The sequence below is a fragment of the Geotrypetes seraphini genome, chromosome 2 (assembly GCF_902459505.1).
Source record: "Geotrypetes seraphini chromosome 2, aGeoSer1.1, whole genome shotgun sequence".
In the NCBI taxonomy this organism is placed as follows: Eukaryota; Metazoa; Chordata; class Amphibia; order Gymnophiona; family Dermophiidae; genus Geotrypetes; species Geotrypetes seraphini.
The window spans coordinates 4046429-4064539 of record NC_047085.1 but is presented as its reverse complement, the minus strand read 5'-3'; positions in this window follow the sequence as shown (position 1 = coordinate 4064539).

Below are 18111 nucleotides of genomic sequence, written 5' to 3'. Positions count from 1 at the left end.
GAAGAGACGTGTGGATCACCGCTAATTATAACGAGTGAGTCTTTAAAATATGAGACGGTAACAGATAGCCAGACCTGGTGGACAGAAGTGACAAATACTGGAGTCAAAACCAGAGCACCATGATGAAACTTGAATGGAAATATGGATACCTATTTATACTTTTGAGTAAAATTACGATGCGAACATGTCATAGAAAAGAATAAATAATGTGTAAACTAAAAACCAAGAACAACATATTGTAACACCGAACTCAGAATTAATGAAATAACATGCTAAAAGAACTTAACCCCCCCTAAAATAGGGCATATACATACTTAAAATGATGGCTGGTTATGATAGACCTAAACAGGACAAACGTAAACAGCTGATAATACAGTGTATCTTGAAAACATAAGCCGATAGTAGCTCAAAGACAAGCCGACCGGGTAGATGAAAAGTGAAACCTGGGAAAGATCTAAATTATTGTTCAAATGAGCTTCTATCAAACCAAAGAATAAAACCACAGCACTCGGGAAAGTTAAAAAGGGAGAGTAAAATGGACTTATCAAAAAGGTCTCTGCACTGATGAGATAAACTCATACGCAGAATAAATGTGAACATGCGACAGTGGGGCTATGATATTTGATCTGTTGAAAGAGGCGCCAAAAAAGTGTCGGAAGTGGATTGAATGCACACTGATAGGGGAGGGGCATCGGGCTGTTAAAAAAGGCTGCTTTAATAAATAAATGAAAATACTGGTGAAAAACTAAATAAAAAACCAGAACCATGATAAAATGACAAACCTGACTGCAAGTGGTAGTGGAAGTAGCATAAGGCACCTGTAGTAGTGTTAGTGCCAGAGCTGCTTAGAATAAAGAACCGTGCTGTACATGAGGAGATAAGATGTAAAGTGCTGGCCCCTCACTGCACCACTTTGATAAAACTAGAGCAAGGGTGCCCACACTTTTTGGGCTTGCGAGCTACTTTTAAAATGACCAAGTCAAAATGATCTACCAACAATAAAATTAAAAAAAACCCACAAAGCACACTGTATGCATAGAAAGCAATGTTACTTACCGTAACAGTTGTTATTCAGGGACAGCAGGCAGCTATTCTCACTAATGGGTGACGTGATCCAACGGAGCCCCGATGCGGACACCTCACAAGTATTTTTGCTTGATGAAACTCGAAGTTTCGAGTCGCTGCACTGCGCATGCGCGAGTGCCTTCCCGCCCAGACTAGGGTGCGTCTCCTCAGTTCAGATAGCTAGCAGAGAAGCCAACCCAGGGGAGGTGGGTGGGATGTGAGAATAGCTGCCTGCTGTCCCTGGATAACAACTGTTACGGTAAGTAACATTGCTTTATCCCAGGACAAGCAGGCAGGTATTCTCACTAGTGGATGACCTCCAAGCTAACCTCAATGGGATGGTGGGAGAGTTGGCAACTTAGGAGAATAAATTTTGTAATACTGTTTGGCCAAACTGTCCATCCCGTCTGGAGAAAGTATCCAGACAATAATGAGAAGTGAAGGTAAGAACCGAGGACCAAGTGGCAGCTTTACAAATCTCCTCAATCGGTGTTGATCTGAGTAAAGCTACAGAAGCTGCCATCGCTCTGACCTTATGGGCTGTGATTTTTCTGTCAAGGGGCAATCCAGCCTGGGCATAGCAGAAGGAGATACAAGCCACCATCCAGTTGGAGATGGTGCGCTTAGAGATGGGACGTCCCAACTTGTTCGGATCAAAAGAGATGAAAAGTTGAGGAGCAGTTCTGTGTGGCTTGGTGCGTTCCAGGTAGAAAGCCAAGGCATGTTTACAGTCCAGAGTATGAAGAGCTGATTCTCCAGGATGAGAATGAAGCTTTGGAAAAAACACAGGGAGAACAATGGATTGGTTCAGATGAAATTCCGAGACCACTTTGGGGAGGAATTTGGGATGAGTGCGAAGGACCACCTTGTCATGGTGGAATACTGTGAAAGGTGGATCCACCACCAATGCTTGAAGCTCACTAACACGACGGGCAGAGGTGAGGCCAATAAGGAACACCATTTTCCAAGTGAGATACTTCAGATGAGCCTTGTGGAGAGGTTCAAATGGAGGTTTCATAAGCTGAGAAAGAACAACATTGAGGTCCCAAACCACTGGAGGCGGTTTGAGGGGAGGATTGACATGGAAGAGTTCTTTCATGAATCTGGAAACCACCGGATGAGCAGAGAGAGGTTTCCCTTGGAGAGGCTGATGGAAAGCAGCAATTGCACTAAGATGGACTCGTATCGATGTAGACTTGAGACCAGAATGAGAAAGGTGCAAAAGATAATCCAAAACTGAAGACAAGGAGGAGTGTTTTCTCATGATGATGAGAAAAACACCAAGCAGAGAATCTAGTCCACTTCTGGTGGTAGCATTGTCTAGTAGAAGGCTTCCTTGAGCTTCCAGGACCTCTCTTACAGGTTGAGAAAACTGGAGAGGGGTTACGTTGAGAGGAACCAAGCTGTCAGGTGTAGAGACTGCAGGTTGAGATGAAGTAGAGATCCCTGCTGCTGCTGTAAGCAGTGATGGAAACACTGGTAGAGGGAAGGGCTCCCTGCTGCTGAGTTGAAGTAGAAGGGAGTACCAAGGTTGTCTGGGCCACCGTGGAGCGATCAGGATCATGGTGGCATGGTCTGACTTGAGTTTGACTAGAGTCTTCTGGATGAGAGGAAAACGCATATAGAAAGAGATTTGTCCAATCCAGAAGAAAAGGATCTATCTCGAGGCGGTGAGGAGTGTAGATCCTGGAGCAGAACTGAGGCAGTTTGAAGTTGTGGGGGGCTGCAAAGAGGTCGATCTGAGGGGTCCCTCACTGAGAAAAGATGTGATGGAGGGGCATTGAGTGGAGGGTCCACTCGTGAGGTTGCAGATGACTCAAGTTGTCCGCCCCCTGAATGTAGACGGCTTTGAGGAAGGTGTTGTGGCGAATCGCCCAATCCCAAACTTTCAGAGCTTCCTGGACAGAGGAAGGCTGATCCCGTGCCTCCCTGCTTGTTGATATAATACATGGCGACTTGGTTGACCGTGCGGATGAGGACCACTTCGTCTTGAAGTAGGTGCTGAAATGTATTGAGAGCATTGAAAATCGCCCTGAGTTCCAGGAGATTGATGTGGCACTGGCGGTCTGTGCTGGTCCAGTGGCCCTGAGTGAGTAGGCTGTCCAGTTGAGCTCCCCAACTTAAGTGGACGAGTCGGTCGTGAGGACTTTCTGATGGGGGGGAGTTTGGAACAGCAAACCTCTGGATAGATTGGAGGATAGCATCCACCAGTGAAGAGACTGTTGCAGAGCAGGAGTGACCCGGATGTGTCGGGACAGAGGGTCGGATATCTGCGTCCACTGAGATGCCAAGGTCCACTAGGGAATCCTGAGGTGAAGTCTGGCAAAAGGAGTCACGTGAACTGTAGAGGCCATGTAGCCCATGAGAACAATCATGTGTCTCGCCGAGATGGACGGGCGAGAGGACACCAAGTAGCAAAGATGGAGGAGAGTTTCCAGGCGTTCTAGGGGGAGGAACGCTCTGAGTTGGGTAGTATCCAGAACAGATCCGATGAAGGGGAGAGTCTATGAGGGTTGTAGATGGGATTTTGAAAAGTTTATCTTGAATCCCAGATGTTGCAGCAACCAAATCGTCCTCTGGGTCATGAGAACGACTCCCTGAGGTGTAGAATCCTTGATGAGCCAGTCGTCCAGGTAGGGGAATACTTGGAGGCCGTAGTTCCTGAGTGCTGCCACTACCAGGCACTTGGTGAAGACTCGGGGTGACGAAGTCAGGCCTAAGGGAAGCACTCGGTATTGGAGATGAAGATGTCCCACCCTGAATCTGAGGTATTGGCAGGAGGCCAGATGAATGGGAATGTGGGTGTAGGCCTCTTTGAGATCCAGAGAGCATAACCAGTCGTTCTGCTCGAGGAGGGGGTACAGGGATATCAGGGTCAACATGCAAAACTTCTCTTTGACCAGAAACTTGTTGAACACCCTGAGGTCCAAAATGGGTTGCAGATCGTCCGTCTTCATCAGAACAAGGAAGTACCGGGAGTAGATACCCTTGTTCTGTTGAGACACAGGAACCGGCTCAATGGCTCTGAGCTGTAATAGAGCCTGAGCTTCCTTGAGAAGGGCGGTCTGGGTCAAGTTGGAAGGATACTCTCTTGGAGGATGTTCCGGGGGTACTAGATCGAACTGGAGATAGTATCCTTCTCTGATGATGGAAAGGACCCAGAGGTCGGTGGTAATAGTCGTCCATCGATGGTAAAAGTGATGGAGATGACCTCCAATTGGTGGAGCAGCTGAGAATGGCAGGACGACTGAAGTTACATCCTCTATGAGACAGTCAAAAGGGCTGAGGAGCCTTAGGGACGGAGGATGGCTGAGGCTTTTGCAGCTGTTTTTGGGAATGCTGCCGCTTCACAGGCTGTCGGATGGGGGGAGCCTGCTTAGGTGGGTAACGCCGCTGGTATATTAACAGTGGGCGTGCAGTATGAGGAGGAGCAGGCTTAAGCTTCAGACGCAGGATGGATTGGAAAGATTTCTCGTGGTCTGAGAGCTTCTTGGTCGCCGCCTCAATGGATTCATCAAAGAGGTCGGTGCCAGCGCATGGAACATTGGCAAGCCTATCCTGGAGATTAGAGTCCATATCGATGGTCCTGAGCCATGCCAGCCGGCGCATAGCCACTGCACACGCTGTAGCCCGAGCCGAGAGCTGAAAGGCATCATAGGATGATTGCATCAGCTGTAACCGAAGCTGGGACAGCGAGGCCAGAACCTCCTGGTACTCGGATTGTGCCCTAGGATCCACATTGGGCGAGAACTTCTGGAGAACCGATAGGAAGAACTCAAAATATGTGACGAAATGGAAGTTGTAGTTCAGAACCCTGGATGTCATCATGGAGTTCTGATAAATCCTCCTGCCAAATCGGTCCATGGTTTTGCCCTTTCTACCAGGCGGGACGGCAGCGTAGACCTGGGAGGGGTGAGACCTCTTCAGTGAGGACTCCACCAAGAGGGATTGATGGGAGAGTTGGGAACCATCGAACCCCTTATGGTGCACCGTGCGTACCTGGTATCCAATTTGCCCGGTACAGCGGGGATGGAATAAGGTGTTTCAAGGCACAGCATAAAGATCTGATCCAGCAACTTGTGAAGAGGAAGTTTGAGGGATTCAGCAGGTGGTTGAGGGAGGTGCATAGTCTCCAGGTATTCCTTGGAGAATTTGGAACCAGTGTCCAGGTGGATGTCCAGGTCGTCTACCATTTGTCGAAGGAACGAGGAGAACTACAGCAGGTCAGCCGAAGCAGGGCCTCAAGAGGGGCTCGAGGACGTCGAGGCCTCGGGATCCAATGAGGACGGGGATCGTGGGGGTGATAAAATCCCCATCGTGTCCTCGAGCTCCAGCATCGGAGGTGAAGAAGCCGGTGGAGAATACTCGAGGAAAGGCTGCTTCCGATGAGGCGAGGCGTGCCTGGACGAGTGCCTCGATAAATGCCTCGACCGATGTGAACCGTGCTTGGATATCGGCCTCGATGAATGAGACGAATGGGTCTTCGCTGAGGACCTCAGGTAGTGGATGGGGCTGGAAGCAGTTGATCGAAGCACAGGTGGATGGCTGGAATCACCCCGCGGTACTCGTAGGGACTCGAACCCCTGCATTGGGTGGATCGGCTCCAATGGAGGCACTCGCAAAGACTCTGCTCCTTGCATCGAGTGGATGGGTTCCAATGGAGGCACTCTGCTCCTTGCATCGAGTGAATCGGTTCCAATGGAGGCATGGGCAAAGACTCTGCTCCTTGCGATGCATGCACCGAAGCCAGACCAGACACTCGCAGAGACTCTGCTCCATGTAGAGAGTGTGTGTATCGCTGAGGAACTGGAGGCGGCTCAACCTCGTGGGAGGCCTCCCCATGCCCAGGCTGGATTTGTGAGAGAAGCTTAGGCCCAATGGTGGTGAAGAGCTCAATTAATTGCTTCTCTAACAAGGTCTGGAACGAGGCCGGCAAGGACGGATCCGCATCTGCAATGGGACCGCCTGCATGGGCCTCGCGTTCTTTGGGGGTAGTGTGTGAGTGCTTGGGCTTAGAAGCCTTGGGCACTTTTAGCACTACCGGTGGAATAGGCTGCTGTGCTACCTGATCTGAAGAGACTGAGGAAGGCATCGCAGCAGGCGCTGGAGTCGGGGCCGGCACAAATGATGCAGGCTTGATGAGACTCGACGCCGCAGAGGTGGAAGGCTGAGGAGCAGCGGATGAAGTCAAAGGTGAGGGGCCTTTCGATGACGATTGCTCCGTCGAGGACTCCATGCTGAACAGCGACTCCCACAAGACGCAACGGCGCTTGAAAGCACGTGCGGTGAGTGTGGAGCAAGGCCGGCACGATTTTGGAAGGTGTTCAGGCCCGAGACACCGAACACAGTGTCGATGAGGGTACGTGAGCGTCTGTGAGCGAAATCGCGCGCTGGCACTTGGCACACTTTTTAAAACCGGTGATAGGCCGGAAAAGCTCCGCCGCAAGATCGAAGCCGCAGGGCTGTGGCCACATGGCCTGCCCGGTCGGGCGGATGGAAGAAATTTTTTTTTTTTTTTTTAAACAAGAAAGAACGACAAAAATCAGCGATTGAGAGAAAAATAACCCAAAACCACGGACTTTAGAAGGCACAAGTGAAAAATCTTCACGCAGAGAGTCGAAGACGGACTTCTCGGCTCCGCGGAAAAGTAAGAACTGAGGAGACGTGCCCTGGTCTGGGCGGGAAGGCACTCACGCATGCGCGGTGCGGGCGACTCGAAACTTCGAGTTTCATCAAGCAAAAATGCTTGTGAGGGGTCCGCATCGGGGCTCCGTTGGATCACGTCACCCATTAGTGAGAATACCTGCCTGCTTGTCCTGGGATAAAATGTTAATTATCATTCCTATTCCGGGTTTTTTTCAAAGAGGTCAAAGCAGATGACTCTATGTACTGTCACCTCAGTAACAACCATACAAAAATAGACAAATATACACCCTCCCTTTTTACTAAACCACGATAGCAATTTTTAGCGCAGGGAGCTGCGCTGAATGCCCAGCGCTGCTCTCGACGCTCATAGGCTCCCTGAACTAAAAACCACTATTGCGGTTTAGTAAAAGGGGACCATAGTGTAAAATATAGACAGAAGATATAAATTCAGACACATTTTGATCACTAAATTTAAAATAAAATCATTTTTCCTACCTTGTTGTCTGGTGATTTCATGAGTGTTTGGTTGCACTTTCTTCTTCTGACTGTGCATCCAGTCTTTCTTCCCTTCTTTCAGCCTGTATGCAGACCTCATTCCCTCCCCCAACTTTTTCTTCCTCTCTGCCTCCCTTTCTTTCTTTCTCTCTTCATGCCCCCTTTCTTTTTTTCTGTTTATATTATTTTCTTCTGTCTCCCTACCTACCCTCTTTCTTTCTTTCTCCCTGCCCTCCCCCAAACCGCTGCCACTGCCGCTGCCATCAGTGAACAGGCCCCCAAGCCGCCGCCCCAAGCTCTCCCTGCTTCGGGCTGACCAGCATTCCTCTCCCCGACGTCAATTCTGCCGTCGGATAGGAAGTTCCGGCCCAGCCAGGCAACGATTGGCTGGCCAGAACTTTGAATTCATTTATTTCAGAGGAAAATTCTGTCTGCAGCATCTGTGATTTTTCTGCCACTATGCCATTAACTCCATGTGCTGCCTCATGACCGCCAATAGGTTTGAAGAAATTGTTTTCATCACACCTCTGTGTAACAATTTCTGCCTCATAGACTTTAGATATTCCTGCAGGATACCAGCCCACTGTTGATTTACTATCAGAGCATATAAGCCTATTCTTAGGAATTAAATGAATGTTGTTTTGTCCCATTTCTCCTGCTTTTGTCTTCACTGACCTGTCTCCCACCTTAGCTCGTAGCGAACGCATGCTTCGGGGCTCTAACATGTGCGTGCCAGCTTCCCTTCTCTCCTCCCACTCCTGGACATAACTTCCGGTTTCGGAGGGAAGAGAAGAGAAGCCGGCACACACACGTTAGAGCCCCGGAGCATAAGTTCGCTATGGGCTAAGGCGTGAAATCTCCAAGACTGGTTTTTTAAAAAAAAATGTTGAGCAACGGTGGCAGCAGCAGAATTCACCAGCGGATGATAGCCAGGCAGTTATCTAAATTACCCAGGCGGACCGCCCGGCTAAAAGGCCCTAGGGAGAACACTGAGGAAAATGGGAGACAGACAATTGGCTTAAATACAATTCTAAAAAAATAATAAAAAATGGAAGGTCACGTGAGACAAAAGGTTGGGGAACGGATACCTGTTTAATTTTTTACTAGATCGTCTTCCTAGTCTATTGTAACTTAGAATGAATCCACTTCCAGTCCAAGTATTGTCCATTTATCCCCACTCTCTGTTTCCTACCCGCCAGCCAGTTTTTAATCCACGTGAGTATTTCACCCTCAATTCCATTGCTCGCAATTTTCAGAATAGTCATTCATGTGGAACCTTGTCAAACGCCTTCTGAAAATCCAGATTTACAAAGTCGACCGGGTCACCCTTGTCTATCTGTCTGTTTACTCCCTCAAAGAAGTGCAGCAAGTTCGTCAAACACGATCTGCCTTTGCTAAAACCGTGCTGACTGGTCCTCATCAGCCCGTGTCCGTCAAGATGATCAATAATGCGTTCCTTTATCAGTGACTCTACCATCTATCCAGGTACCAGCTACAATACTACTTTATCCTAAAGCAAAAAGAAAAGAAATATAAATTTTTTTTCTACCTTTGTTGTCTGGTTTCTGCTTTCCTCATCTTCTCATCATTCTCTTCCTTCCATCCACTGTCTGCCTTCTCTCTGCCTCTTCCTTAAGGCTTCTGCTCTATTTCTATGCCTCTACCACAAACTTCCATCTCTCCCTCAGCCCTCCATTGGTCTGGCACCCATCTTCTTCCCTCCGCTCCCCCCCATGGTCTGGCATCTCTGTCTTCTTCCCTTCCTTCTCTCCCTCCCTCCCCAAGTGGTTTTTAGCATCTCTCCTCCTTTCCTCCCTTCAGATCTGGTATCTGTCTCCTCGTCCTCTCCCAATGCTCTGGTATCTCTCTCTCCTATCCCTTTCCCTTCCTTCTCAATTTTTTTTTCTACCTCTTGTCTACTTTCCAGTCCTCAATTTCCCTTTCATTGTGTCTACCTACAGCTTGCCACCTCTTTCCCCACCCCTTCCAGTATCTCACTAAATCTATACTCTTATCCCAATCTAGCATGTGCTCTTTTTCTTTACCTTCTCCTTCCATCCAGTATGTGCTCACTCCCAAAGCGGCTCACAAGTATAAACATACATAATAAAAGTACATAAAATACATGTAAAAACATTCACAAAATAAGACACCAGCGCTTACACCAAAACAGATACCTTAATGCCCATATTTCATATTGCAAAATAAATGTCTCTTCAATAACTTCTTAACCCATCAAGATTTCATTGCTTTCTGATATATATACAAGGGTAGAAGATTCCATTCCTGGGATCCCCTACAGGAAAACATAGTCACATGTGAAGAATTCAGGCTCAATTCCCACCATGATGGACAGAGTGCAATTTTGATAAAGGGACATAAGCCTGAATAGTACCCACCAAACCTGCAGGAGCCAAACCATTCAAACTCAAGTAGACCTTCACAAGCAGCCTGAAATATATGCGATCTTCTAACTTCAACCACTATAGCTTCACATTGTATTCTATGACATGCTCAGTCCTTTCCAAATGGAAGAGAGTTCTCCACAACACTTCATCAGAGAGCTTTATCGGGGTGTCCCAGAGCTGTAAAGACTCTGGAACTTCCTGTGCCTGCGGTCTCTGGACTAGAATTATTTTCATTTTTTGTCCATTCAGTTTCAAACACCTGCTACTCTGCATCCATTCCTTCACATTCGTCATCACTACTTGCAGTCGTAACTCCATTTCTCTCCAGTTCCCCTTAATAGCCCAATTTAGCTTTGCATAGGATTTCATCAGTTAGATCTAGCAAAAGGGATTCTGTATTATGGTGACTTCTGAATCCAGATTGCTGAGAGTGGAAAAAGTTATTATCTTCCAGATTTTCTGTGAGCTGCCCCAGGCCAGATTTTCTAAAGTCTTTGTCAATAAAGGCAGATTAGAGATGAGACAGAAGAATTTTAAATGGAACTTTGTCAAATGAACAACTGAGGAATTTAGAGATTTTATTTCTTCTATCTTTAGGAAAGTGACTACGGTAATTCATTTTACAACTTTGAACAATTTTGTGTCATCAGAAAATTTAATTATCTCACTAGTTATTCCCATCTCTAGATCATTGATTAATAAATTAAAAAGCAGCGGCCCCAGCACAGTCCCCTGGGGAACCCCACTATTCATCCTTCTCTGTTAAGAATATTGACCATTTAAACCTACTCTCTGTTTTCTGTCTTTCAACCAGTTCTCAATCCATAAGAGGACATTATCTCTTAGTCTTTCATGAGTTACTTTGTCAAATGCCTTTTGAAAATCCAAATACACATCAACTGGCTCACCTTTATCTGCATGTTTATTCACCCCTTTGAAGAAATGCAGTAGATTGGTGAGGCAAGACTTGGACAAAATCCATGTTGGCTGTGTCTTATTAATCCATGCTTATGTATATACTTTGTTATTTTGTTCTTTATAATAGTCTATAATTTCCCAGATCACCTCTGGAACCCTTTATAAAAATTGGCATTAGGTTAGGCACCCTCCAATCTTCTGGTACCATGCTGGATTTTAAAGATAAATAACAAATTTCTAACAGCTCTACAAGTTCATTTTTCAATTCTATCAGCACTCTGGGATGTATACCATCTAGTCCAGGTGATTTGCTACTGTTCAATTTGTCAAATTGCCCCATTATATCTTCCAGTGTTACAGAGATTTGTTTCAGTTTCTCCGACTCATCGGCATTGAATACCTTTTCTGGCAATGTTATCTCCCTAGTAAACTAAAAAAACTTAGGTGGTTACATATTAATTAAGTCAAATATATAAACCACCAGTAACCTAACTGAAAGGATTTTATTAATAAGGGAACAAGCCTCAGATCATGGAGTTACACCCATTCCGGGTTTTCTCAAAGAGACTAACCAAGTTGTCCTCTTACTCCTACTTATATCACTGACTTGAACCCATTCTACCTACCTTTTACATTCAGTTAATACTACAATACTTTAATTTATTCATTAAATTCACTACTTTATCTTTTAAAAAAAATTCATTTAAATAATTCATTTTTAAAAATTCATGCTAAATTTGCTATTCAATCACCTAACAATTAATTTTGAAACACAGAACCGACAGAAAAAAATACTTATCTTAAGGAAGTGCACTGGTGCTTTAAAGTGCTATATTAGAAAGTGCATTATTCATTTTTGTTGTTAAAAGTGCATATCTCCTGCTCTAGAAAACCAAGGCAATTGTTTGTAACTTTTAAACATCCAACACAGCCTGCGTTTCGCGGGATACACTACCTCCCCACTACATCAGGAAAAATGTCTCTAGCAACGCTTCTTTTGGCTGCACACATACTCCTGCCAGTTCTAAGCAATAGCAAATTTAGCATGAATTAGATTTACATCAAATGAATTTTTAAAAAAGAGAAAGTAGTGAGTTTAATGAATAAATTAAAGTATTGTAGTATTAACTGAATGTAAAAGGTAGGTAGGATGGGTTCAAGCCAGTGATGTAAGTAGGAGTAAGAGGACAACTTGGCTTGTCTCTTTGAGAAAACCCGGAATGGGTGTAACTCCATGATATGAGGTTTGTTCCCTTGTTAATAAAATCCTTTCAGTATCATTTTGGTTACTAGTGGTTTATATAGTTGACTGTTATCTCCCTCACATCTTCCTCAGTGAAGACCGAAGAATTCATTTAATCTCTCCACTATGGCCTTGTCTTTTATCCCTTGTCCATCTGATTCTTTTCCCGTTTTTTGCTTTTAACATACCTGGAAAAGGTTTTACTATATGTTTTTGCCTGTAACACAATCATATCAAGGTCTTACTTCGCTTTCCTTATTAGTGTCTTGCATTTGACTTGACATTCCTTGTGATGTTTACAATTATTTTCAGTCAGATTCTTCTTCCACTTTGAGGATTTTCTTTTAGGTAAAACAGCTTCCTTCACCCCTCACTTGTTAACTATGTCAGCTGCAATTTATTCTTCCTTCCTCTTTTTTTTAAATATGGAATATTTGGTCTGGGCTTCCAGAATGGTATTTTTGAATAACATTCAAACCCGATGTAAATTTTTGGCCTTTGCAGCTTCTCCTCTAACTATTCTCATTTTAGCATAGTCTCCCTTTTTAAAAGTTAAATGCTATTATATTGGATTTCCTGTGTGTACTTACTCCTGAGAATATATCAAATTTGATCATGTTGTGATCACTGGAATGCGCTCCCGAGAGAGGTGGTGGAGAGGAAAACGGTGACTGAGTTCAAAGAAGCGTGGGATGAACACACAGAGGGGCATAATCAAAAGGGACGTCTAAGTCAGTTTACGTCCATTTCGCAAGTCGTCCAAAGTCAAAAAGTGCCTAAGTGACATTTTCGAAAGAGACGTCCAACTTCTTTAGACTTTCGAAAATCGTTCAAATTATACGTCCTGCAGATCTGATCTAAAACGTCTATCTTTATTGTCCATTTTCGTACAAATGTCTGTCCAAGTCAAAAACGTCTAGAACAAGCCCTGTTGAATGTGGGAGGGGTCTGCAAAGTGATTGATAGAACACCCAGACAGAGCACCTAAATAGTGGGGTACCTTACAGGGCACTGCTGTGAACTTCACAAACAGGGTGCCATGGCTTCTCCTCACTACAGCTCATGGTGAGCCCCCCAAACCACCTTCAGAATCCCCTAGACCCACTTATCTACCACCCCTATAGCCCTTATGGATGCAGGAGCCACTTATATGCCAGTACAAAAGGGTTTTGGGTGTGTATAGGGGAGTGCACATGTTTCAGTAACAAAGCAGTGATTACAGGAGCTTATGGGCATGGGCCCATCTCTCTATGGGTCCCAAACCCACCCCCAAGATGACTTAAGCTGCCTCTGGGCTGGACGACTAGGCTTTCCTATGCTAGGCAGCCAGGTGATGATGGTCTAGAGGCTGAAATTTCAAGTTATAATTAAAATTTTATTGAGGTGGGGGGTGTTAGTGATCACTGGGGTAGTGTGTGGGGGTCTGCGTTATGTGTTTTCAGTGATTATCTGGTGAGTTTAGGTGGGTTTTAGTGACTTAGACCATGTTTTAGATGGGCTAAGTCAAAACGTCCAACTTTCCTCTAGGCTCTGTTTAACTTATACATGCTGTACGACTAAGTCTAAGCCGGCCCACGTCCCGCCCAACTCTCGCCCTCGACACGCCTCCCGAAACGCCCCGTTTAGCTTTGGATGTTGAGCAGCTCTATGAAGGCCTAAGTCATTTAGAAATACATCCAAAACCCGGTTTGATTATCGGCACTTGGATGTTTTAGAGAAATGTTTGTCCAAGTGCTGATTTAGGTTTTTGGACGTTTTTCTCTTTTGATTATGAGCCCCAGAGGATCTAGAATCAGAAAATAATATTAAATATTGAACTAAGGCCAGTACTGGGCAGACTTGCACGGTCTGTGTCTGTATATGGCCATTTGGGGGAGGATGGGCTGGGGAGGGCCTCAATGGATGGGAGGGTGTAGATGGGCTGGAGCAGGTTTTAACGGAGATTTTGGCAGTTGGAACCCAAGCACAGTACAGGGTAGAGCTTTGGATTCTTACCCAGAAATAGCTAAGAAGAAAAAATTTAAATTGAATCAGGTTGGGCAGACTGGATGGACTATTCGGGACTTTATCTGCCGTCATCTACTATGTTACTATGTGGCCCCAGCACCATTATCTTCAGCACTAATTCATGTGCTCCACTAAGAACTAGGTCTAGAATTGCTTTGCCTCTTTCTCTGTTCTTGAACCAGCAGTCCTTGATTTCATCAAGGAATTTAATCTCCCCAGCATGTCCCGATGTTACATTTACTAAATATCAGGGAAGTTGAAATCACCCATTATTACTGTTACCCAGTTTGGTAGCCTTCCTAATTTCTGATATTTAATCAACTCTCTGTTCATCCTGGTCAGGCGGACAGTAGTACACTCCAGTGGCATACCAAAGGCATGGCGGTAGTGGCAGTCCACCCCAGGTGCATCCTCCAAGGGGGCGCTTCCCATATGTATCATGCACAGACAGTTGCATGTTTTTCTGTCTCCAACCCTGCTGCTGCTTCTCCTCCTCCACAGCTCTAGTTTGGTGGTAGGGTGCTGAGAAACCACCCCCTCAAAATCAGGATTGCAGCCAGGCATTGGGGGTCTGCATTTCTTACCCACAACTCACAGCTGCTGATCCTGACCCTTTGACATTATATCTACTTCTGGAGCAAAGCTGACAGACGTGGGAAGGTACAATGCAGCTCTTGTGCAATCATTAACTCTGTTTTAGAAGTTGTAGGGGGACAGCGAGAGAGAGAGGGAGCCCAGGAAATGCTTGCTGGATTGAGGGGGGAGGAGGGAGAACAGAGAGCCATGAGATGCTTAATGGATAAGGGGGAGGGAGTAGATATTGGATGGAAGGAAGAGAAAGAGGACAGGTACCATATAGGGGAGAGACCAGAAAAGAGAAGATGTTGGATGGAAGGGATAGAGAAAAGGCAAATGCTTCATGGAAAGCAGAGAGAGGAGCAGACACGGTATGGATAGGAAGGAGAGAAAGCGGGCAGATGCTGGATGGAAGGGGCAGAGTGAAGAGAAAATGAGGAAAGCAAAACTAGAGACAACAAAGGTTTTTAATATTTTTTTTTCTTTCTATTTTTAGTTTGTGGTTACTTATTCTGTGTTTATAAAATGACATGTTTTCTTTTGCCATTGACTGAACAGGATTGATCTGTACTAGTAATTTGTCTAGTTTAGTTTTACAGTAGGGGAAAGAGAAAGAGATTGGGATTGTATACCGCCTTTTTGTAGTTTTACAACCACACTCAAAGTGGTTTACATACTTCAAGCACTTTCGCTAACTGTCCTGGTGGACTCACAATCTATCTAATGTACCTGGGGCAGTGGAGGATTAAGTGACTTACCCAGGGTCACAGGAAGCAGTGTAGGGTTTGAACCCACAATTTTGGGGTGCTGAGACTGTACCTCTAACCACTACACCACACTCTCCTCCAAACAATATCAGAAGTGAGCAATGAAGCCATTGTGACATCACTGATGAGATTGGCTCTTAGGCATTGGTGGAATAAGGCACTATGAGCTCTGGAATGTTGCTACTCTTTGGGTTTCTGCCAGGCATTATGACATCAGGGAAAGGGACTGGGACATGTATACCACCTTTTTGTAGTTTGCAACCACACTCAAAGCGGTTTACATAGGGAAAATGCTTGAAGTACCTCTATCTGTCCCGATGGGCTCACAATCTATCTAATGTACCTGGGGCAGTGAAGGATTAAGTGACTGTCACAGGGAGCAGTACAGGGTTTGAACCCACAATTTCAGAGTGCTGAGGCTGTAGCTCTAAACCCTATGCCACACTCTCCTCCAGTAGGTGTATTGATGTTCTATTGCTCACTGTTTCTTTTCTGAACATTCATTTCATGGTTATTATTAAAACATAATAACATAAGAATTGACGTTGCTGGGTCAGACCAGAGGTCCATCGTGCTCAGCAGTCCGCTCTTAGGTCAAAGACCAGTGCCCTATTTGAGTAGGGGATGTTAAAAATGATCAGCTTTGGGTATCAAATATGCGAGGTATGCTACTGGTAGACTCCTTTCTACCCGTAAGGATTCCAAGGAGTGTTTTGGTTCCTGTAGGGTTTTTAGTCTATTGGATTAAAGGCCCCTCTTAACATATAATGCTATGCCTTCACCAATTTGATCCACCCTCTCATCCTGGTATCACAGTGTCCCATTTGTTATCTTCCTTCCACCAGGTCTTGGAGATGCCTATTATATCTATCTTTTCATTTAGATCAATATACCCTAATTCTCCCATCTTATTTCTTAGGCTTCTGGCATTTGCATACAGATATTTCCACCCTGGTCAAGGTAGAGTCCATCTTTGCTGAATAGGCTCCCAGTTCTTAAATTTAAAACCCTCTTCCAGGCACCACTGCCACATCCACCCTTTGAGACTTTGCCCGTCTCTTGGGTCCTGCATGTGAAACAGGAAGCACTTCTGAAAAGGCTACCCTGGCGGCTGGATTTTAAATTTCCTAAGAGCCTAAATTTGGCTTCCAGAAACCCCCTACCACATTTCCCTGTGTCATTGGTACTCACATATACCAAGACAGCAGGCTCCTCCCCAGCACTTTATTTAGGCGATGCCAAGCTTTAGAAAAAGAGTGCCTATGTATTCAATAGCTCTAAAACAATACACAGCCACCTACCATAAACAGGACAAAATACTTTTCACTCAATGCATATTTAAACTCTGGAACCTGCTGCTAAAAGATGTGGTAAAAAAGTTAATAACAGTTTGGATAAGATCCTGGAGGTAAAGTTTTCAAACCATTATTAAGGTAGACTGAGGGAAAGCCACGGGTTAGTCCGTGGCTTAGTAGCCTGGAATCTTGCTACTTTTTGAGTTCCTGGCCATGGCTAGCTGGATCTTTGGTCTGACCCAGTATGGCAATTCTAATGTTCTTAAACAGACTAAAACAACCTTGTTGGTGTCCACATGAGATTCCATAAAAAGTGGTCACCACAACTTCAGAACTGCAAATGAAAAGATTGTTCCTATGAAAAAGCTGTTTCAACCTTTTTTGAAAAAATGATTTTTAGTTGAATCCGATTCTGAATCTAGCAGAGTCCAAATTCCCCAGTTCTAGAAGAGAGAGTTAAGGCCATCCTTAGATGCATTAGAAAACCTGCAGGAACAATCTCAGTGGGTGGAACCAGGGACGACGCTTTGAGATGCGAGTTTAAAAAAAACCTCCTTAAACTGGGTAACTTAGCAGCTCAGTAGCAAGTGGCCAGCCATACAGCTTAATAATCTGTCTTGCAACTATTTTATGCCTCTAGTGTCTAATGATTTCTAAGAAAAAGTTAGTGCTTTCAATGTCAATCCAGGAAAAATTGCTTGCCAGTCTTGCCTATCTATGAAATGTGCAGGAAACTAACATACAAGGAATTAAAAAAAAGGAAATCCAGAAAACTGGTGAGCTGGATGAACTTGCTTTATTGTACACCACTGGCGGCACTTTTAAGGACCTAAGCATTAAATGAGGACATCTTTTCAGGACCCCTGAGGAAGGCTTGGCAGAGCTGAAACACGGACTGTACCATAGACTCTCACCGGGGAGAATTTTGACTTTGGATTGTACTCATCCAGATCACCGTTCTACCTGCCTGTTGCTTTTATACAATAACATACATGATCCATTTCTCTGGATAGCATTCTCTGATTCTAGGAGGGAAGTAGAGGATCTGCATTAAAGATAGTTTTCACAGCAACCTGTGAACTACTTTCTGCCTCTGGTGTTAATTTAATTCCCTCCCACTCAAAGGCAGAGCTTTTTGATTTATAGGCTCCCCAGCCAACCAGGAACAGGGAATTACTTTGGTAGGATTTTTCTGCCCTTTCTTTTTTTTTTCTTCCAGGTGTAAGTACTTCTGCACCACAGTATGGCTGGGAAACATCGTATCACCAAAGCTGCTGCTCAGCTTACAACTTTTGTCTCTATGCAGACAGAAAGTATTACCCAAGCAGAGGGAGTGGTTCCATGTGCAAACTGTCTTCATCTTGAATCCCTCTTGAAGGAAAAAAACTGAGAGAGGAGGTGGCAAGACTGAGAAGCATCCATGAGAATGAGAGGTACATTAATGAAATGGTTCATGAAGTGTCAAAGATTTCTAGCAGTAGGAAAGAAGAGGACTCAGATTATGGAACCCTGCAAGATTGGTACTGTGACTCCCCCCGCCCTTGAACTGAAAAACCGGTATGCTGTTCTGGAAGTGGAGGAGACGAGAGCATCCCAAGAAGGACCAAAGCTGAAGATCCCAAAAATTACTTGATCCGTTACTACTAGCAGTAGCCCTTCTCCCTTAACCTCCCCCCATCCAGCAGCACCTT